At 48.7% G+C, this 17,358-nt stretch overlaps 1 long non-coding RNA gene across 2 annotated transcripts in view; it reads right to left on the bottom strand.

Moving 5' to 3' along the window:
* Window positions 1-17,358, bottom strand: part of LOC139078317 (uncharacterized) — a 37,919-nt gene that overhangs the window by 9,874 nt on the left and 10,687 nt on the right. Inside the window, exon 3 of one of the 2 annotated variants that reach the window (XR_011531255.1) lies at window positions 3,468-3,564. The exons of the other annotated variant lie outside the window; for it this stretch is intronic. This is a non-coding gene — a long non-coding RNA (uncharacterized lncRNA). The remainder of the gene's footprint in view (window positions 1-3,467; window positions 3,565-17,358) is intronic. 2 annotated transcript variants of the gene reach the window in all.

Genomic DNA, 17,358 nt, shown 5'->3' with positions numbered 1-17,358 from the left:
ATCCCTCTTTCAGAAGGAAGACCACCGGGCCCTCTAAGCTCCTTCCCCCCCCCCCCCCCCCCCCCCCCCCAGCAGACTCTCTGCCGGCACTCGGAGCATAAGCATGAATTATCCATGCGCCTCATTCGGCTCCGTTTGACAGGGAAAGTGGGAACTGCGGCAGACAGGTTGCAGGCAGTGGGGGCTCGGGGTGCTAATTACTTCTCACTGTCACTTAGCTATAGCGTCACATCTGCTGGGGGAGAAAGGGCCTCTACCTGTCTTCCTCGGAAGAGAAGAATGTAGTCACACAAACGAACCAGGATTCCACGAAGCATGCAAAGCAGCGAGTTGAGCACGGAAATCTATTAAATCTCAGGGAGGAAATGGCTTTAGCCAAAAGGGTCTTGTAACCCAATGCCTGTAAGGACGTTTGGCTGAGGTTGAAAGGCAGGAGCGCGGGGGCTTTCAGGTAAACTCGACCCGCGTTTAGCGCCTCTTGGCAAAGGATTTCCGGCACCTGGCCTCGAGCGCGCACCTGTGGGAGTGCGATCGGCAGGGCCCGGTGCTGCTCCACACGCGGAGGCTCCGAGACCGGGCCGCTGGCACCGGGCGCGCCCGTGGCTCCTCAGTCCGCGATGCGTCCTGCAGAGGCGCTGTCGGTGCTCTTCGCGGAGCCCTCCTGTCCCCTTCACCATTTCTGGGCAGGGCCGCTGCTCCTTTCTGGTTTCTGCGTATTTTTGCTGTGTATCTTTTGCTCTTGTTCCTGCGACTGTCTCTGGGCACGGCCCTGAGGTCCTGCAGCCCCTTGCCTGCACTTGCTGAGAGCCCTGGGGCAGCCCTTAGGCAAGTGGGCACGTGCCAGCCCCAACCTGAGAAACCTCCCAGAGTCCCCTTGGACGGTCCAGATGAATGCACTTCCGTGGGACCCTTGCCTGTCCTCTCTCCGCCTTTCCTGTCCTTTCGCTCCCACTCCCTCACCTGAAGCTCCTGGGAGCGCTTCCTGCTGACTCACCTGTGCAGGAAGGCTGCTCCCAGGATGAGTTCCCATTGGCCTTCAAGAAGCCTTTGTGGGAGGCGTGAATCATCTCTCGGCGCCCCTCCCACTTCCGATGGGCAGCGAGGAGCGGCCCCCTGGATAACCCCTCAGATAACACCTCTGGCTTGTTTTCCAGATCTTCCGAAGCACAGCCTGCAAATCCTCAGTCTGTCCAATTACAAAGGCTGGGATTAGTCGGGAGCCCTCTCTGGAGGATGACCTGACCTTCATTACTATTCTGAATCTTTGCTCACCTGCCCTGCTGTTCTGTAATCCAACAGGGGAGAAAACCAATTCCAAGCTTTTCTTTCAAAAATTGTTCGTGGAATTTTACTTCTACTTATGAGCCAGGGAGGAGAAGGGAGATTTTTCTTTCTTTTTCTTCATTTTTTTTCTCCCCAAAGCCCCAGTACATAGCTGTATCTCCTAGTTGTAGGTCATTCTAATTCTTCTATGTGGGACGCTGCCACCGCATGGCCTGATGAGTGGTGTGTAGTTCCCTGACCAGGATCCCAACCCAGGAACCCTGGGCAGCCAAAGCCAGTGGGTGATCTTCACCACTGGGCCGGGGGGCGGATCTCTTTTCTTTTCTTTTCAAATAGTGTCCCCAGATTTCAATAGGAGGGTTCCAGGAACAGCGTTTCAGAAATGACATTTGGGTTATAAGAAACCGTTTTAGGTTTTTATGAAAGGAAAGAGACAGAATCAAATTTTCCTGCTCTCTTTTTCCTATCTGAGGCATTTATAAAACACTCTCTTCTCATAACAGCCCTCACAGAAGGGGACCTGTTTCCATGAGCCCCGACATCGGCGTCCCTGGGGAATGAAGTGGTGACGGTGTGTCTCCCCTCCTGAAGGGGCGGCTGCCCGCGCTAGATGAGAACAGCCCTAAGACAAGCTTCCATCCTCGGAGGTCATCAGATCATCTCCAGCCAGGCCTGTGTGGACCCAGGAGGAGCCAAATATTAACTTGGAACTGGGGTCATTTTTTACAGGGTCTTTGGTCAGTGGTGTTACTTCTTACACTTAATCAGCTTGGGAGTGGACCCTGGCCTATTTTGACAGAGGATTAAAATCTGAAGATGCGAGAATACAGGCGAACAGCGGCCCCTGGAAACAGCATGCCGGTAAATTCAGTCCTTGGAAAAGCTTGTGCGCTTCACACAGAGTGAACTCTCCCTAGAGAATTCATTTAAAACCAAAAACAATGCTCCCTCTCCTGAAACTTCATTCTTCCACTCCGGGAGAATTGAAGATAAAGCTATTTTCACAAAAGCACTGGAACAAAACGGAAAACAAATGTAACATAACTAGTGACATTTTCCCAGGAGAGGCCTAGTTTGAGTGTATTTTCATTATAATGTCATTTTAAAGATCTTTATCAAAATTAGTGGCACATCCTCTATTTTTAAATCCTTGTGCATTATTTAAAGTTTCTTTAAGGGGGACGCTCCTCTCCAGTCCTGCTGCCTGTGGCTTTCCTCATTTGCCGTTTGATCACATCTCCTCTTCTCCTGCTCACATCCCCGGCAGCTCTCAAGGAGCGTAACCCAGAAAATTTCACGCAGGAACACTTTTCGACAGGCACCTGGACAAGTTGCTTGCTTTGATTCATTGCTTGTTTCCTTTAAAAGTACAACGTTGCTTTACAATTCTCCTCCCACCTATCAGAGATGATGTTTACCTGAAGGCCTTTGAATGCATTTTGCTGGGATCAAAAGTAATTACTTTGCAAAGTTCATTTCTGACTTCAGTGTCTTTGCTACTGAATAAATATTTCATAAGCCTGAAACTCAGAGGCTGTTTGCTTCTCTTAGTTTTGCAAGGTTTTTTTTTTAAATTAGCTGATATGCCTGTATTAGTCTCTTTTTTTTCTAGATTTCTTCATATCATCTCACAGGATGAGATACTTTTGAAACAAATCTAAAGACTCTTTCACTGTCACTGCACAGGGGAACGAAGGCGGAGCCCAGCATTTGCGTGAGATAACACTGACCGATAATTTATTCAGCGTTCATCCGAACTCACGCGTCAAGGACCTGCCTATGGAAGGCGCTGGAAATCAATGTTTGCCCATGTTATTTCTGGGGACTCTGGTTGTTAGTTAACTTGGAAACTTTGAGCTCCAAGACCAAGTTTTGGAGTGCATCATTAGAAAGACTCTCAAACTCCCTAAGACGGTAGCATATGCCACTTGCTGCCTGCCTGGTGACAGGAATATTTGCGGCGGCAGCCGATGCTTCTGCAAAATCCTGACTTCAGATAAACAACCTGGGTCAGCTGACTTGGAACTGACAGTAACTTCTTATCCAGCTGGCAGAGGTGGCAGCTTAACTAAGGAAACCTAAGACAGGAGGACAGCATTGGGCAGGCGGTGGGGGGACGGAGGCTCGAGTCACATGAGCCACAGTGGACACTTAGCATTTTGGCTCCCAGCATCTGGACTTACCTGGGGGCGTCACTGCTCTCCCTGTGCTCATGTTTAGGGCATCTCAGTGAAGATGCTCTGCCCTCCCATAAGGAACAGGCTGGTGACCCAGACAAAGCTGTAGGAAAACAGGTTAGGAAAGAAAGAACAAAAAAACCAAATGCCATCGGCTCAACTCCAGTGGTAATGCCAACGAAACTCTCAGCTCAGTTCTGCGTTTCAAAGGGGCTCACCTGGTTTCTTTCCTGCCCTTGAGCCTGATTCTCCAGTGTTCCTATCCACACTATGCACCAGCCACCCAACAGCCTTCCAGTAAGTTCCTTTATTGCTTAAAATAGCCAGAGCTGGTTTCTGTTGCTTGCTATCAAAGAACTCTGAATGATTTGGGGCTTAGGAAGGCCAACCGAACTCAAGGTGGGGAACCAAGACCTCCACTCACTTGCCATCCATCACCCCACCTCCTGTGTGTGTTTAAGCAGGACCATTGTCCACACCCTCCTGCAGCAGCCCACGTGAGCTCTGGATACTATTATCCAGATTGTTGTCTCTCTATATAAGATAACCATATAACTGTCTGGATGAGATCCTCAAAGTGCCCTGGAAGGTATGAATCAGCGCCCCCCACTAAAGGTGAGGAAACCATGACTCAGCAGCGTTATAGTCAGGGGACTAGTGAAGGGTAGTGAAGGGACGTGTAGATTTTGACCAACGTCTGTTTGCCAATGTGGTCCATTTACTCTCCACTCTCCAAGACTCTTCAGCATTAAGAGTAAACAAAGTGATTTTTTCTTTTTAAATAGTTCACTTCAGTCTTTTCACTACAAGTCCCCCCCCACACACACACACTTGAATTAACAGCAGAGTCATTTTCTCCTCAAAAATCTTACTTAGGATCTCAAATCACCAGACAGAAGAGGAGAGGAGGGAAGGGACGGACCCAGCCGCTGCCTCCACCCTGGGAAGGGGGTCTCCAAACCGCCCCCAAAACCCGGGGTCGGCTGCGCAGTGTGGCAGCTAGCGCTCTGGGCATTTGGCTTTCTCATTAATTCCAATAGGACCCCCTCTCTGACCTCAATCTATTTCTAATCAGAGGGTCTTTCGAAGCTTAGAGATGCAGCAAACTTCTTGGAGGCGCTCTGAGTATTTCTCTCCGGTGTCAGCTCAAATATGCAATTTCAAGCTCCTATCTGACCCGTGTTCCTTAACTGAGAACCGTTCGTCTTCTTCGTGTTTAGGAAACTGCAAACTCAGTATAAATGTGCCGTCCTCTGGTGTCTCTTAAATTCCGTCTGGAAGAATGCCACAGGGAAAAGGGTTTAGCATACCTCCTTAGGAGTTTGGGAGCTCAGAATTCACACCGAGATTAATGCAGACGCTGTAAGTCACCGTGAGGAGAGCTATGAATAGAGGGGCCTCTCTCCACGCGGTGGAGGATTTTCGGGTCTAACCGCAATGCTTTATAACCCAGATCCCCACACAAGGGCAAGCATGGAAATGACCAGGCTCTGAGAGCGGATATTTTATGCATGAGCTGATTTCATTTCTGGATTCTGTAAGCTTTTAAGACGTAAGAGTCATGGAATATTCCACGCTTCATCCACATTATACCCAGAGGTTCGTCGGGAGCACCCGTTAGCATAGTTTGGGGTCATAAATCCTGAGGGCTTCTGGAAAACCCTTTCCAAATGCACCGGGCACTTTTTTTCCTCATAGGATGTGCTTTCTACTTGAAAATGAGGTTGCTGCTTCAAAAGTGCATTGCTTTCCATAGAAAACCGAAACCGATCACTGGGGCTCTTTTCTCCCTTCCCAGATCTCTGGCTGCATATTCTGTTCTTGTGTCTGCTCTCTCCTACAAACACCATGTGCTCTCCCGGTGCTGCTCTTCACTGAGCTCCTGCCTCAGGTGGGGGTGGGAGACAGGCCAGCCGGCCCCCAACCTCACCCGGTGTTTTCATTCAGAGCAGGCCTCTCTCTTTCAAGAGCTGAACAACATCATGATTCAGAGAGCAAAGACAAGGACCGTCCAGCAGTCGCTTTGGGAAGTCACAGCTTTGTTTAGTCAGACGATTCAGTTAGCTCGGGGTTTCTCCACTAAAGTGACTGCTAACATTTTGGACTGGATCCTTCTCTGTGCTGCGGCTGTCTTGTGCATTGTGGCATGTTTAGCAGCTCCATGGCTCCCGCCCTCTAGAAGCCTGCAGCACTGACCCCCAGGTGTGATAACCAAAATGTCTGCAGACAGACGTCCCTGGGGAGAAAAGCACCCCTGGCTGAGAACCTCTGAGCAAGACGCTTATTTAGCGTCTGTACGACTGTAATGAAGTTACTTTTCCTGAGCTGAGTTCAAGGCCTAATTTCCTGAGGACCAGAAACAATCCCACCAGCAAGGCTGACTCCCTCTGAGGTCTCTTCAGCTCTCACATCTATTGCCCAACCCAAAACCCATGACCAGAGGCATCTCGACCCATTCTCACCCAGCAATCCCCTTCTGGGTGTTCCTCCAGAAGAGCTGAAATCAGGATGTGAAGAGCTATCTGCATCCCCTTGTTCACTGTAACATTATTCACAACAGCCCAGATATGGAAATGACCTAGTGTTTTTCGATGGATGCATGGATAAAGAAAATGCGGTATATACAATGGAATATTATTCAGCCTTCAAAAAGAAGAAAATCCTGCCATATGAAATGACATGGGTGAACCTGGAAGACTGTGATAAGAGAAGCCAAATACTACATGATTCCACTTACTCGACGTATCTAACATAGGCGAACTCCTAGAAGCAGAGAGCACATTGGTTGCTGCAGGGCTGGCAGGAGGGAGAAATGGGAGTTGCTGTTCAATGGGTATAAAGTGTCAGTTGTGCAGGAGGAATACGTTCTAGGGAGCGGCTCTCGACATTGTGCCTGTAATCAAAAACCTGCGATTGCACGCTGAAAAATCTAAGAAGGTACATCTCAGATAAATAAATAAGAAAGAGACAAAGAGAAAGCAAGAAACAGCTGACCATTTTTAAGCTCCAGAAGGGGAACTTCACAGTGAGAATGACGCCCTCAGGAATCGTCAACAGTCACGGCCCCCCGTCCCTCCATCTCCCTGCCCTACCGTTTCTAAACGCACAGTCAGCTGTCCAGCTTGAAATAAAAGGTTTATGTTGGGTTGTCACATGGATTCTTACGGCAATAACATTTGGAGCCTTTTACTGGGACATAAACTGCAAGCTAAAATGTCACCAGATTTTATTAGACAATCTAAACTTAATTGCAAATAAGTTGATGTACTCGTAAAAGATGATGTAAGACTGCCATCGAAGCAGGCGTCCTGGGGCCGGCCGGGAGCACAAGGAGGCGATGACTGAGTGCTGCCTTGTCCTCCACTCCAAAAGGCATTGCTTGGTTTCTGAAGTACAAAGACGGAAGAATGATGTTGGCAGGAAGTGACATTATTACTTAATAATAATAACACAGGGAACCAGAGGTTAAAGGAGGTTGGTGCAAACCATGTTCCAAGACCATTTTCTCTGGAATAAAATTTTCATAAAGAGCTTTAAGTCTTTTTTATGGCCAGTGAGAACGTCGTTGGGAAATTAATGATGGATCTGAATGATGAATCTGCTTTCATATGGAAGCACTGGTTTTATGAAAATATGCTTTTATGCCTCTAAGTCTGTAAATGAGAACAAGACAAGGATATGTCCAGAAGGGTCATTATTCCAAGCCTGGCCACCTGTCCCACCAACTTTGACGTCATTAAATTTATTGGAAATAATAATATAGATTGACAAAAAGCTATTTTTCATGCAATAGTTGTTAGTCTTCTCTTTTTTTTAAAGATATAATATGCTTAATATTTTGAAGACTCTCTGGTTTGGGTCAGAATCTTGCGTTTTTACCATATGCTTTCAGAAGGATCTACCCAGGGTAAAAACCACAAGAAAGCTATTTTATGAAAATCAAAATGCTCAAGACACCATCTGAGGCCATTTTTCTAATTGTTAATTTATCACCTATTAACCAAGTTTTCGAAAGTGGTCGTCCAGGTTTCCTGTGGCGACATAACAAATTGTTACAAACTAAATGGCTTAAAGCTACAGAAATGCACCCTCTCACAGTTCTGGAGGCGGGGAGCCTGAAATCACAGAGTTGGCAGTCATGCCATCTTCCTCCAAAGGCTCAGTGAAGCCCGCTGGCCTCTCCCAGCTTCGGTGGGGCCGCGACCCTCGGCATTGTGTGGCTTGCAGCGGTGTCACTCCAATCTCTCCTTCTGTCATCACACGGGCTTCTTCTCTGTATGTCCATCTCTGTGTCCAAATTTCCCTCTTACGAGGACCATAGTGATTGGCTTAGGATCCTCCCTAATCCAGTATAATGTCATCTTAATTAATTACATCTGCAAAGATCCTATTTCCAAATAAGGTCACATTCTGAGGTTCCTAGTGGACATGAATTTTGGGGAGACACTATTCAACCCAGTAGAAGGTAAATAGACTGTCCCCATCCATTGTCACAAAACACTCCTTCACTGGAACCCAGTGAAGTTGGGTCATCTTTGTGGTATGATATGGCCCCAGGTGTCCCAACCTGTACCACCTCCCCCACCCTGGCCATCTCTCCAGACTACTCAGCAGTTAACACTCCCTAATTTACTGAGCTTTTTATTTTTTATTCAACTGACTCACTTTATTACTGAACGCGTTTTTGAAAGAAACTTGATGTCACTACCTTAAGTAAAAACAAGCCTCTCTGGCCTGCGACGTAAGCTGATCTTAGAACGATCAGTTCAAAGAAAGCCCAGCAAAGTGATGCGTCTAGCAGAAGCTGCCTTCCGCACGGGCTTCTGTATTTGTGGCAAAGGAAGATTGGCAGGTGGGAGCGAGGCAGCTCAGACAGGCCAGTGCCACAGGAGGCTCTCTGCTCTCTGTGTTCAGGACCAACAGTTGGAAAGGCCAGGACTCCTCTGCACATGGGTAGTGTCACTTGGTGCCAAGTCCCTGGGCCAGCTGATAACATCTCCAAAAACGTCCACACTTGGGACCCACAATCAGAATGACCCCCACCCACGCTCTGAAGGCACGCAGACCTGGGTCCACTGGGGCGACTTTGGGCTCCGTATTCGTCCTTGGTAAATGGAGAGTTACGGTTACAAGACCCACTTGTTAAACCTCCAGAAGGGTGTCTACCCTCGCGTCTCTCTTCTCCTTCTAACACTCTTGTCTTCACTGCGGTTTGACCAGGACCCACCAGTTGCCATGACAGCCTTGTGTTCAGGCCATCAGCCACACTTCTGACCTTCCTGGCCACAGAGCAACGGCTGACTTGGTGACACAGCCCGTGGCTGGCTCCCTCCCTGCAGCTGGACTCACCCTCTCCTGGGCTCCATCCTGCCCCTGGGAGCTGTTGCTCCTCTCTTTCAGGGCTGCTCTTCCTCAGCCCCATGCGTGTCGCTGGTCTGGTCCCCTCTCTGCACCCATTCTCAGGGTGATTACGCCTCCCCGAGGCTGCCGTCCCTACCTACATGGATGTATGTACCTCCAGGGCCAAGCCTCCAGCCCAGCATCCTTCGGCCAGTCACCTCTGCAGCCAGTTCACCTGGCTGACTCCCCTTCTGGACTCAGCTTCCATTCACCTCTCTGGGGGCCTTTCCCACTCCCCACACTAGGGCAGACGTGCTTCCTGGGCCTGCTTCCACACCCTGCACTTGCCATGAGAGGACTCAACCGGCTTTTTTGAACAGGCTTGTGCACCTCATTTCAGATCCCCACTAGACGGTAACTGTTTTAGGGGCAGGAGTAGTTCTTATCCTAACACAGTAGGGGCTCCAAGCAGCTGCTGCTTATTATTCATTCATTGATTTATTTATTTAAAAAGTTGGTGAGCACCTACCACGTGCCAGGCACTGAATTAGGTGATAGGGATTCACAGAGAACAAAAACAGGGAGCTGCTCCCCTCCTCCACCCCCGGCTTCACTGGCGTTTACATCACCGGAGGGGAGACAGACGATAAACAGATAAATTTAAAATATGTCGCATGATGACAAGCACTATGAAACAAGCAAAAGCCAGAGTGAGGGATGACAGAGGCAGAGTCCTGTCTAGACATGGCGAGGAGGGAAGGTGAGCTGGCAGCCTGGGCATCTGTGGGGGAGGAAGCAGACACCTGGTTACTGGGGGGAGGAGGAGATAAGGCCCTCCAGGTGTGGGGAAAGGCAGGGTGCTGGTGCAGCTGGCGCAGCGAGCAAGGGCAAGAGCAGTAGGTGAGGTCAACTGAGTTCAACACGGGAAGGAGGGTCGAGTCCCACGGCGCCCACTGTGCGCCACCATCATGGGCTCATTACATGACAATCTCGTTAGCTCAGCTCCTGAAGGAGAGCACGAGATCCAACTATCTGTTGGCAGTGAAGGTCTGACAGCTCAAAGGAGCGAGGTTCTAAGGGTGGGAGGCGAAGGGGAGGCTGGGTGCCTTCAAGGCCACACCTTCAGACTGCACACACCTGCAGCCCTCCTGGGCCTGCCAAACCACAGCCGGTCCAGGTGCCAAGTCAGCCCAGAGCTCACCCAACCTTGTGAGCAGAGAAGGAGCTTCCACCAGACTCCACATCAAGTAGCACAGCAAACTAAAGCCTGGATGCGTCTGTGGCCCATGGTGCATGCTCTGCATTTGCAAGAAAGAAAGTTCAAGAAATAGAACAAGAAAAGTTCAAAGCCAACGGCTTAGTGGTGGTGAGCGCTCCCACTTCCTAGCCTCTGGGTGCAATAAATTACTTCTTTTAAAAGGTCTGTTTTCAGGCAGGTGAGGGATTTCGGCCTGCGGTTGTCATCAGCATAAATTAGTGGCTTCTTTCAGAAGGGTTTATTTACTTAGCAGGTAAATTGGGTTAGATCATCACTAAATTTTGCCATTTGGCACATATGATATTTATGCACTTAATAGCTTCATTAAGGAGGTTTCTGGGAGTATATTACTGAGCGAGCCTATAGATCATTGGGCAATAAATTTAGAGAACTCTCCTTAGCATTTATCTAATTTGGCCATGGTTTTAATTAAGTGTTTCAGCTAATGATTCCCATTTATGTTTAATAAAATTTATTGTGTAAAAATAAGTTATCAAACGCCAATTTATTCAAGTTCTTACAACCGATGCGGCCGCCGGAGTGCAGCATGTGGTAAGGGTGACAATCTGCACGTGGAGTCTCCCCAGCTCCCAAAGAAGCCCCCAGCAGAGGCGTCCGCAGAGGTGCCCGAGCCCCCGCGATCACCTCAGAAGCCGTTTGCACTGAGGGGGAAAACGATGCGGTTAAGCTACCCTCGTCTGCGGTATAGAATGAAGTAGTCTAAGCAGCTGCAAATCAAGGCTGTTTTGGGAAATGGCTAAAAAACTGCAAGTTGGTGGCACTTGTCCTGGATGCCACACTTTGCCTCAGGTTCCCAGGCAGCATCTTCTCCCTTTGAAATCAGCAATCCTTTCTCTCCTAACCACACCCACCGACAGTCCCTGACCCATTGAAGGGGATCGCGCCTTGTTCTTTTTTTAAAGATTGGCACCTGCGCTAACATCTGTGACAATCTTTTTTTTCCCCTTTTTCTCCCCAAAGTCCCCCCAGTACATAGTTATATATTCTAGTTGTGAGTGCCTCTGGTTGTGCTATGTGGGACGCTGCCTCAGCATGGCCTGATGACCCAGGATCTGAACCGGCGAAACCTTGGACCACCCAAGCTGAGCACACAAACTTAACCATTCAGCCTCAGGGCGGCCCCTTGCTTTGTTCTTTAAATATGGGGACCCATACGTAGGCCTGGGCGGCTCTGCCCACGCCCCATCCTTCATGCCCGACCTCTGGTCCTCAGGCTGCCCGGACTGTTCCTGGCTGACCAACACAACCAGGCCCCCCAAAACACCCCTGCTTTCCCCATTCCTGGGTTTGCTGAGGACCAGCAAAGTCACGCCCCTCCCCAAGGCAGCCCACATCCTGTGACCAATTGATGTGGGGTACAAGCCCCGTGGTCCCAGCTCGGAACAATGCCAAAGAGTCACCCCTGCTCCAGAGCATACCCCCCAACCACGGGGCCACTGAGGCCTTGGTGCAGCTTCATCACACCCCAGACCCCTCCTCTACCGCACTGCCTCCAGTTCCCCAGAGGTGTGGCTGCTGAGAACCGCCCCCAGTCAGCCAGCTTAGTCTACTTCACGGGGACCCCAAACTGCCATACTCTGTGGCCTCCCAACATTCCTCAGTGTCCATGCTGGACAAATACAGTGCCCTCAAAGAACTGCCAGGATGTTCATTGCAGCACTTTTTGTGAAATAGGAAAAACCGTAAATCAACTTAAAGGCCCAAAGAGGCTATATGAGATGTAGGATATTTCTACAGCACAAACTCTCCTGCAGTTAAAAAGGAGGAGGTGGGGGGCCAGCCGGTGGCGTAGTGGTTAAGTTTGTGTGCCCCACTTCAGCAGCCCGTGGCTTGCAGTTCAGATCCCAGGCACAGACCCACACACTGCTCATCAAGCCATGCTGAGGCGAGGTCTCACATACAAAGTAGAGGAAGATTGACACAGATGTTCGCTCAGGGCCAATCTTCCTCACCAAAAAAAAAAGAGGAGGAAGTGGGTCTACATATGGAAAACTAACCAAGTTATGTTGAGCTAAAAAAGTCAAGAGATGTACATTACAATGATTTTTGTGTCAAAACAGAACAAAACAGTTTTAGATATTTTCTGTGGGTATTGATATATCAATAGATAGACCTCTAAATGCATAGAACATTCTAGAAGGAGACACAGAACTGATAAAAGCAGTTACCTCTGAACAGGGGCAAGGACTGAGAATGAGTGATAGGGAGAGGGATGAGGGGAGAGTTGGTCAGAAAACACTTTGCCCTCACCTGGAATGCTGCCATTTCTTTTTCTTTTTTCTTTTTACAAGAGAATATATTTGCATATCGATAGCTAAATTAACTGTTTGTGACTTTCTTGGAAGATGGTCTGTATAGTATAATTGTCACTGAAATGTATGGATGGGACCATTTATAAGGATGAAAAGGGAAAAAGCACATCAGAAATACATAGATGCCACTGTGTCTGCTTTGCTCCTCAATTAGAGGAAAATAATTGGGTTACTTGTGAAAAGAAAGCAGACTAAGAAAATATGTCTAATCCACTACACCAAGCTGTTACCAATTTACAAAAGTCTTCAAAAAGCGTCGCCCTAAACCTTAGGATTTTCTTACTGGAAGTTGATGATAGCACTGGTGGTTGCTAAGCGCCGAATAAAGCTGGGCCCTATCAATTCGGTTTTCTTGTTCTTGTAATTGAGGGGTTTTTTTCCTTTTAATTCACTGCCACTTTTTAATACCAATACAATTGAGGCAACTTATATTTAAGAATATCAGCATGTCCGTCAACTTGGTGCAAGGTACAGATTAATTGTCACAGCCTGAGGGCACAGCCATCGTCAATCAGAGAACAGCAGATCTGGAACCCCCTGGAGACCACCCAGCCCAGCCCCGCCACCTCATACCCAGGACAAAGGGTTAGAGTCGGCGAGTGACAAAATCATTCAAGGAGAACTTCAGTCTGAATCATATTAGCTAGCACGGCCCATTGCAATGGACTTTTATATTTTGTCAACTCAGCTTTATTCCTCCTTTTTCTAGAAACAGCCCCAGTTTTCATCTCTGACTAGCTACACGATTTGCAGGTCCCAGTGCAAAATGTAAATGTGGGGCCCCTTGTTCAGCAATTGTTAAGAATTTCAAGATGGCAGCAGCAGAGCATTAAGCAAAGCACGGGACTCCTTCTGAGCATGGGGCGGGCCCAGGCCACACACCCGTGAAGCCAGTCCTGTCTACTATTCTCCTCCACAAGGTGTGAGTAGAGACCACATCCAGCCCTAGGGCTAGAACGTGTGACCCTGTGCTAAACCAACTCCTACCTCACGTTGCCCTGGCCACACTGATGGGTTCAGGAGTGAGCGTGTGACCCAAATCAGAGTGGGTGCCCAATCAGAGTGACTCCTGGGGCTTATGCTTGGAGGCTCTATTCTCTTGATGGACCTTGGAACATGTAGCCCAGTTGCCACTGGCAGCCTTCCTGTGACCATGAGGAGAGAACATGTTTGAAAATAAAGCAAACACAATGCAGACAGTAGAGCTGAGCCAGGAGCTAGAAACAATGGGGCTCTGATAACATCTGTTAAGCCCTTACAGCAAACTTCTCCATCACACAATCCTATACATTTTTATTTGTTTAAAACATTTTGAGTTGTGTTTTCTGTCACTTCCACCCAAAAGCATCTTCTCTGGTATAAGTTCTCACAGATCATTAAGAGTGCACATTTTTCACAACCTTTTTGTGGGTGGCAATTTGGCAATGTCGATTAATATTTAAAATATCCTTGCCATTTGCCCCATGAACTCTATTTCTGGGAAGGAATTTATCCCACAGAAACCGTTATCCAATTATGCAGGGACATATTTTTTAAAAAATTGGTCTTTGCAGCATGGTTTGTAATAGTGAAAAATTGGAAGCAACCAAATCTCCATCAATACAGGACTGACTAAATAAATAAACTATGGCCATTACATTGTTCGGAACAAGAGAGAAGTTGAACAGAATGAGGTTGATACGTACTTTCATAGCAAGGGATCCACGATTTGTCGTCAAGTAGAAAGAAGCAAGCCGTATAAGAATGTTTTTCTTTGACCTCATTTTTGCAAAATAAGTTAATGAGAAGATGTTAGCATGTATCAAAAGAGAAAAAAGTTGCTGGAGAATTTGGGGGATGAAATAGAGGGGCTTTCGCTTTTGCAGAATACATAAAAATTCAAATCCTGCAGAACTCTAATGAGGATGTATTGCTTTTACACTGAAAAAAGGACAAGGCATTTTAAGTTCCAGAGTGCATGATTTGTCGAGGCATTTGGCCATAACTAACTCTGTGACTCTTGCATTAAATAAACACTGTGAGACGCATATCTGCGGCTCCTAACCAGCAGCTCCTTGTGCAGATTCTCCACTGGCTGAGGACTGGCTCCGGAAGATTCAAGAATGCATGTGATGGCCATCTCGGGCACCAAGAATTCACATTCAGTGCTGACGTTGATAGGCCCAGAGAGGCTGATTTCCATCTCAGTATCCCCCAGTGAGTTGGGGCGCCACTTTTCCTGCCCATTTTCACATAATTGCCATCATATGTCTTGAATGTGCCTTTTATGTCAGAATTGAATGTTTACGAGACATAGTGGATCCCCTCTCGCTTACTGAGCTCTCAAGCCCTCATCTCTCTGTGAAGGAGTAAATATTTACTGAGGAGCTATGTGCCAAGAACTGAGGAAGCAGCGTTGACTGTGTCAGCGATGGCCCGTCATCCTGGACCCCAGCGGGGAAGACAGACATCAGGATCGCTGGAGAGAGGCAGGGCATTTTGCCACGTGTGCCAGGCTCACACATCTCATGGGACCACAGAGGCTTCCGGAAGGGGTGCAGTGTCAGGTGAAGCCTGAGATGGGACAAGGGTCGTCAAGGACACGGGTCCACCCAGCAGAGGGACTCACACATGTGAGGGCCTTGAGCCAAATAAGGAATGAGACTTGGAGAAACTAAAAGGTGCATGGCGAGTTAGGGAGAGAGACGCAAGCTTGGCGAGGCACAGCAGGCTGGGCCTTACAAACCACGTTCAACATTTCGTCATTTCTCCTAAGGAAAATGTAACGCCTTTGTGATCATATTTGCACCACCGAGGGAACCCTCTGGCTGCAGTGTTGATAGTGGATGGGAGAAGGACTGAGTTGGTCTGGGGAGACCCCTCAGAAGGAGTCCAAGAAAAGATCATGGAGGCGGAGCAAGGGGCTCTGGAGGCGGGAGCAGGCAGGGCAGTGAGACTCACCCGGGGTCAGGCGGCAGCATCCAGCTGTCTCGGCAGTAGACTGGTTTGGGCTTGTGGGGAGACAGCATGAGGAGCCTGCTTCAGCCCAGCTCCCCTGTTTCACTGGCGTCCCTGAAGAGGGACAGTCTTTGCAACACTCCACCACCTACCTACTGTCAACTCTGTGCCGAAGGAAGATTGCACCAAACCCTTCAGGTCACCCCCACACACTCTCCCACACCCCATTTGACGCACGACAAGAGACAAAGCCAAGCGACCCCACCAGCAAGGCACGGCGGGACAGACTGGATGCAGGTTCAGCTTGTACAAAACGAAACTGTGGGCCCTTGTTCAAACGGTGTTGAGAACCTCAAGCCAGGGCAGCAGAGCATTCAGCGGAGCACAGTGACGCCCAGCCCGGCCTGTGTGACCTCGCGGATTCCACATGCACGTGCAGCCTGGGTTCATCGTGAGGGTCAACCAAGGGGGGATCCGGCAGCCAAGTGGGCTGCTTGGTGAGAACTCACTCACACGATTGTTAGAGGAACGACGAGACTGTGACGTGGACCTCTGCGGTTCACGCTCACGGTTTCTCCCATCATACTCGGGGTTTGACGCGGTCAGGGCAAGCTTCCTCCCACCTGAGAAGAGAGTCTGATCAACTAAAGAAATGCTTAAAATCTGTAGAAATGCCTTCCTTTAATGCAAGGAGCGGCTGCTTTAGCATCTTCAAGAGCCATTCCACTCCCCGCTCGACAAGCTACCTGGAGAATTTGCACGTGCACAAGAAGAAGCTGCAGTCATTTATCTCTGCTTTAAAATAATGGATTAATACATAAAGACGCACTCTGCCGTTGCTTTTAATTTTCATAGTTAAAATCATCTCTATTCAAAGTGAACACCCTCCAGGACCTACATCTCAAAGAAGGGAACACAGGTTGGGAGTTTTAAGGCCTGAAGGATTCTGTGCCCGCGTGATACTAGATCGAACAGGGTTAGTGTTTTTATTGCAATCACCATTTTTCTGCGAGCACTCTGGCTACAAAGTTCCATGGGCACTGAGCCATCTGCCCCAACCCTTTCTACCCACAGCCCTGTTTTGTTTTCAATTGTTTTGTTTCATTTGTTTTTTAGTGCATGATTTCACACAACACGAGGTTTTTCAGGACTGTATATGTGTCTGAATTTCGGGAGTCCCTTGAAGGGATCCAACAGCATCCCCACACATGTCATTGCCCTGTCTGCATGGCTAAGAGCTTGGCCCTTGTCTGTACGTTCCTGCTGCCACCAGGCCACAGCTCTGTCAGGGCGGCTGTCACTGTGTCGTGAGGCCACCTGCCCTTCCAGCAAGGAGCCAAGGGGATAAGCATGGGGTGAGAGAGGCAAGAAAGAGGCACATTGCAGAGGGTCCACGTTACTTTTTTGGGACCAGCAACTGGAATAATCCAGAGAAGGTGGATGGGAGATAGCGAGAGGGAGGGAAAGTAACTCCAAGGATAGGGAAGGGTCCGGGTCGCCAGACATCAAATCGCTGATGACATAGTAACAACCATCACCAAAAAGGATGGCTAGATCACCGAAAACAGATGTTATGTGTGTGTATACACAGAAAGAGAGAAAGAGAAAACTCTGATTGTCTGGCTCCATTACGTCCGCTTCCTCTCGACTGCCAAATCTTTACCATCTCACCCCGCTTCCACCTACTGGTCTTTCAAACTGGGCTCCCGTTGAGGCTTCCCTGAAGCCCTGCAGTCCCACCATGTGCTCAGGTATGTGCCTCTCCAGCGATGTCATCGGAGCAGTTTATCAGGCTGCTGCATGGCTCACCCCTAGGGCGCCTTTCACACAGGAGGAAGCCCGGCAGGTGCAGTGAGCTGGCCTCGTATCTGACCTCCCTTTAAGAAGAGAAATCACACGTCTTGGGTTCTGAGTTAGTTCCCAGGGCATCTCCTAGCACCTGGCACAGACCAAGCCCTCAGTAGATGTCTGCTAGTTCCCCTCACTAATAGTGAGTGCAGCACTAAATGTTAGAGCTGCCATGACCCAG

Source organism: Equus przewalskii, chromosome 21 (assembly GCF_037783145.1).
Source record: "Equus przewalskii isolate Varuska chromosome 21, EquPr2, whole genome shotgun sequence".
In the NCBI taxonomy this organism is placed as follows: Eukaryota; Metazoa; Chordata; class Mammalia; order Perissodactyla; family Equidae; genus Equus; species Equus przewalskii.
This window is presented reverse-complemented; position numbering and strand designations above follow the sequence as displayed.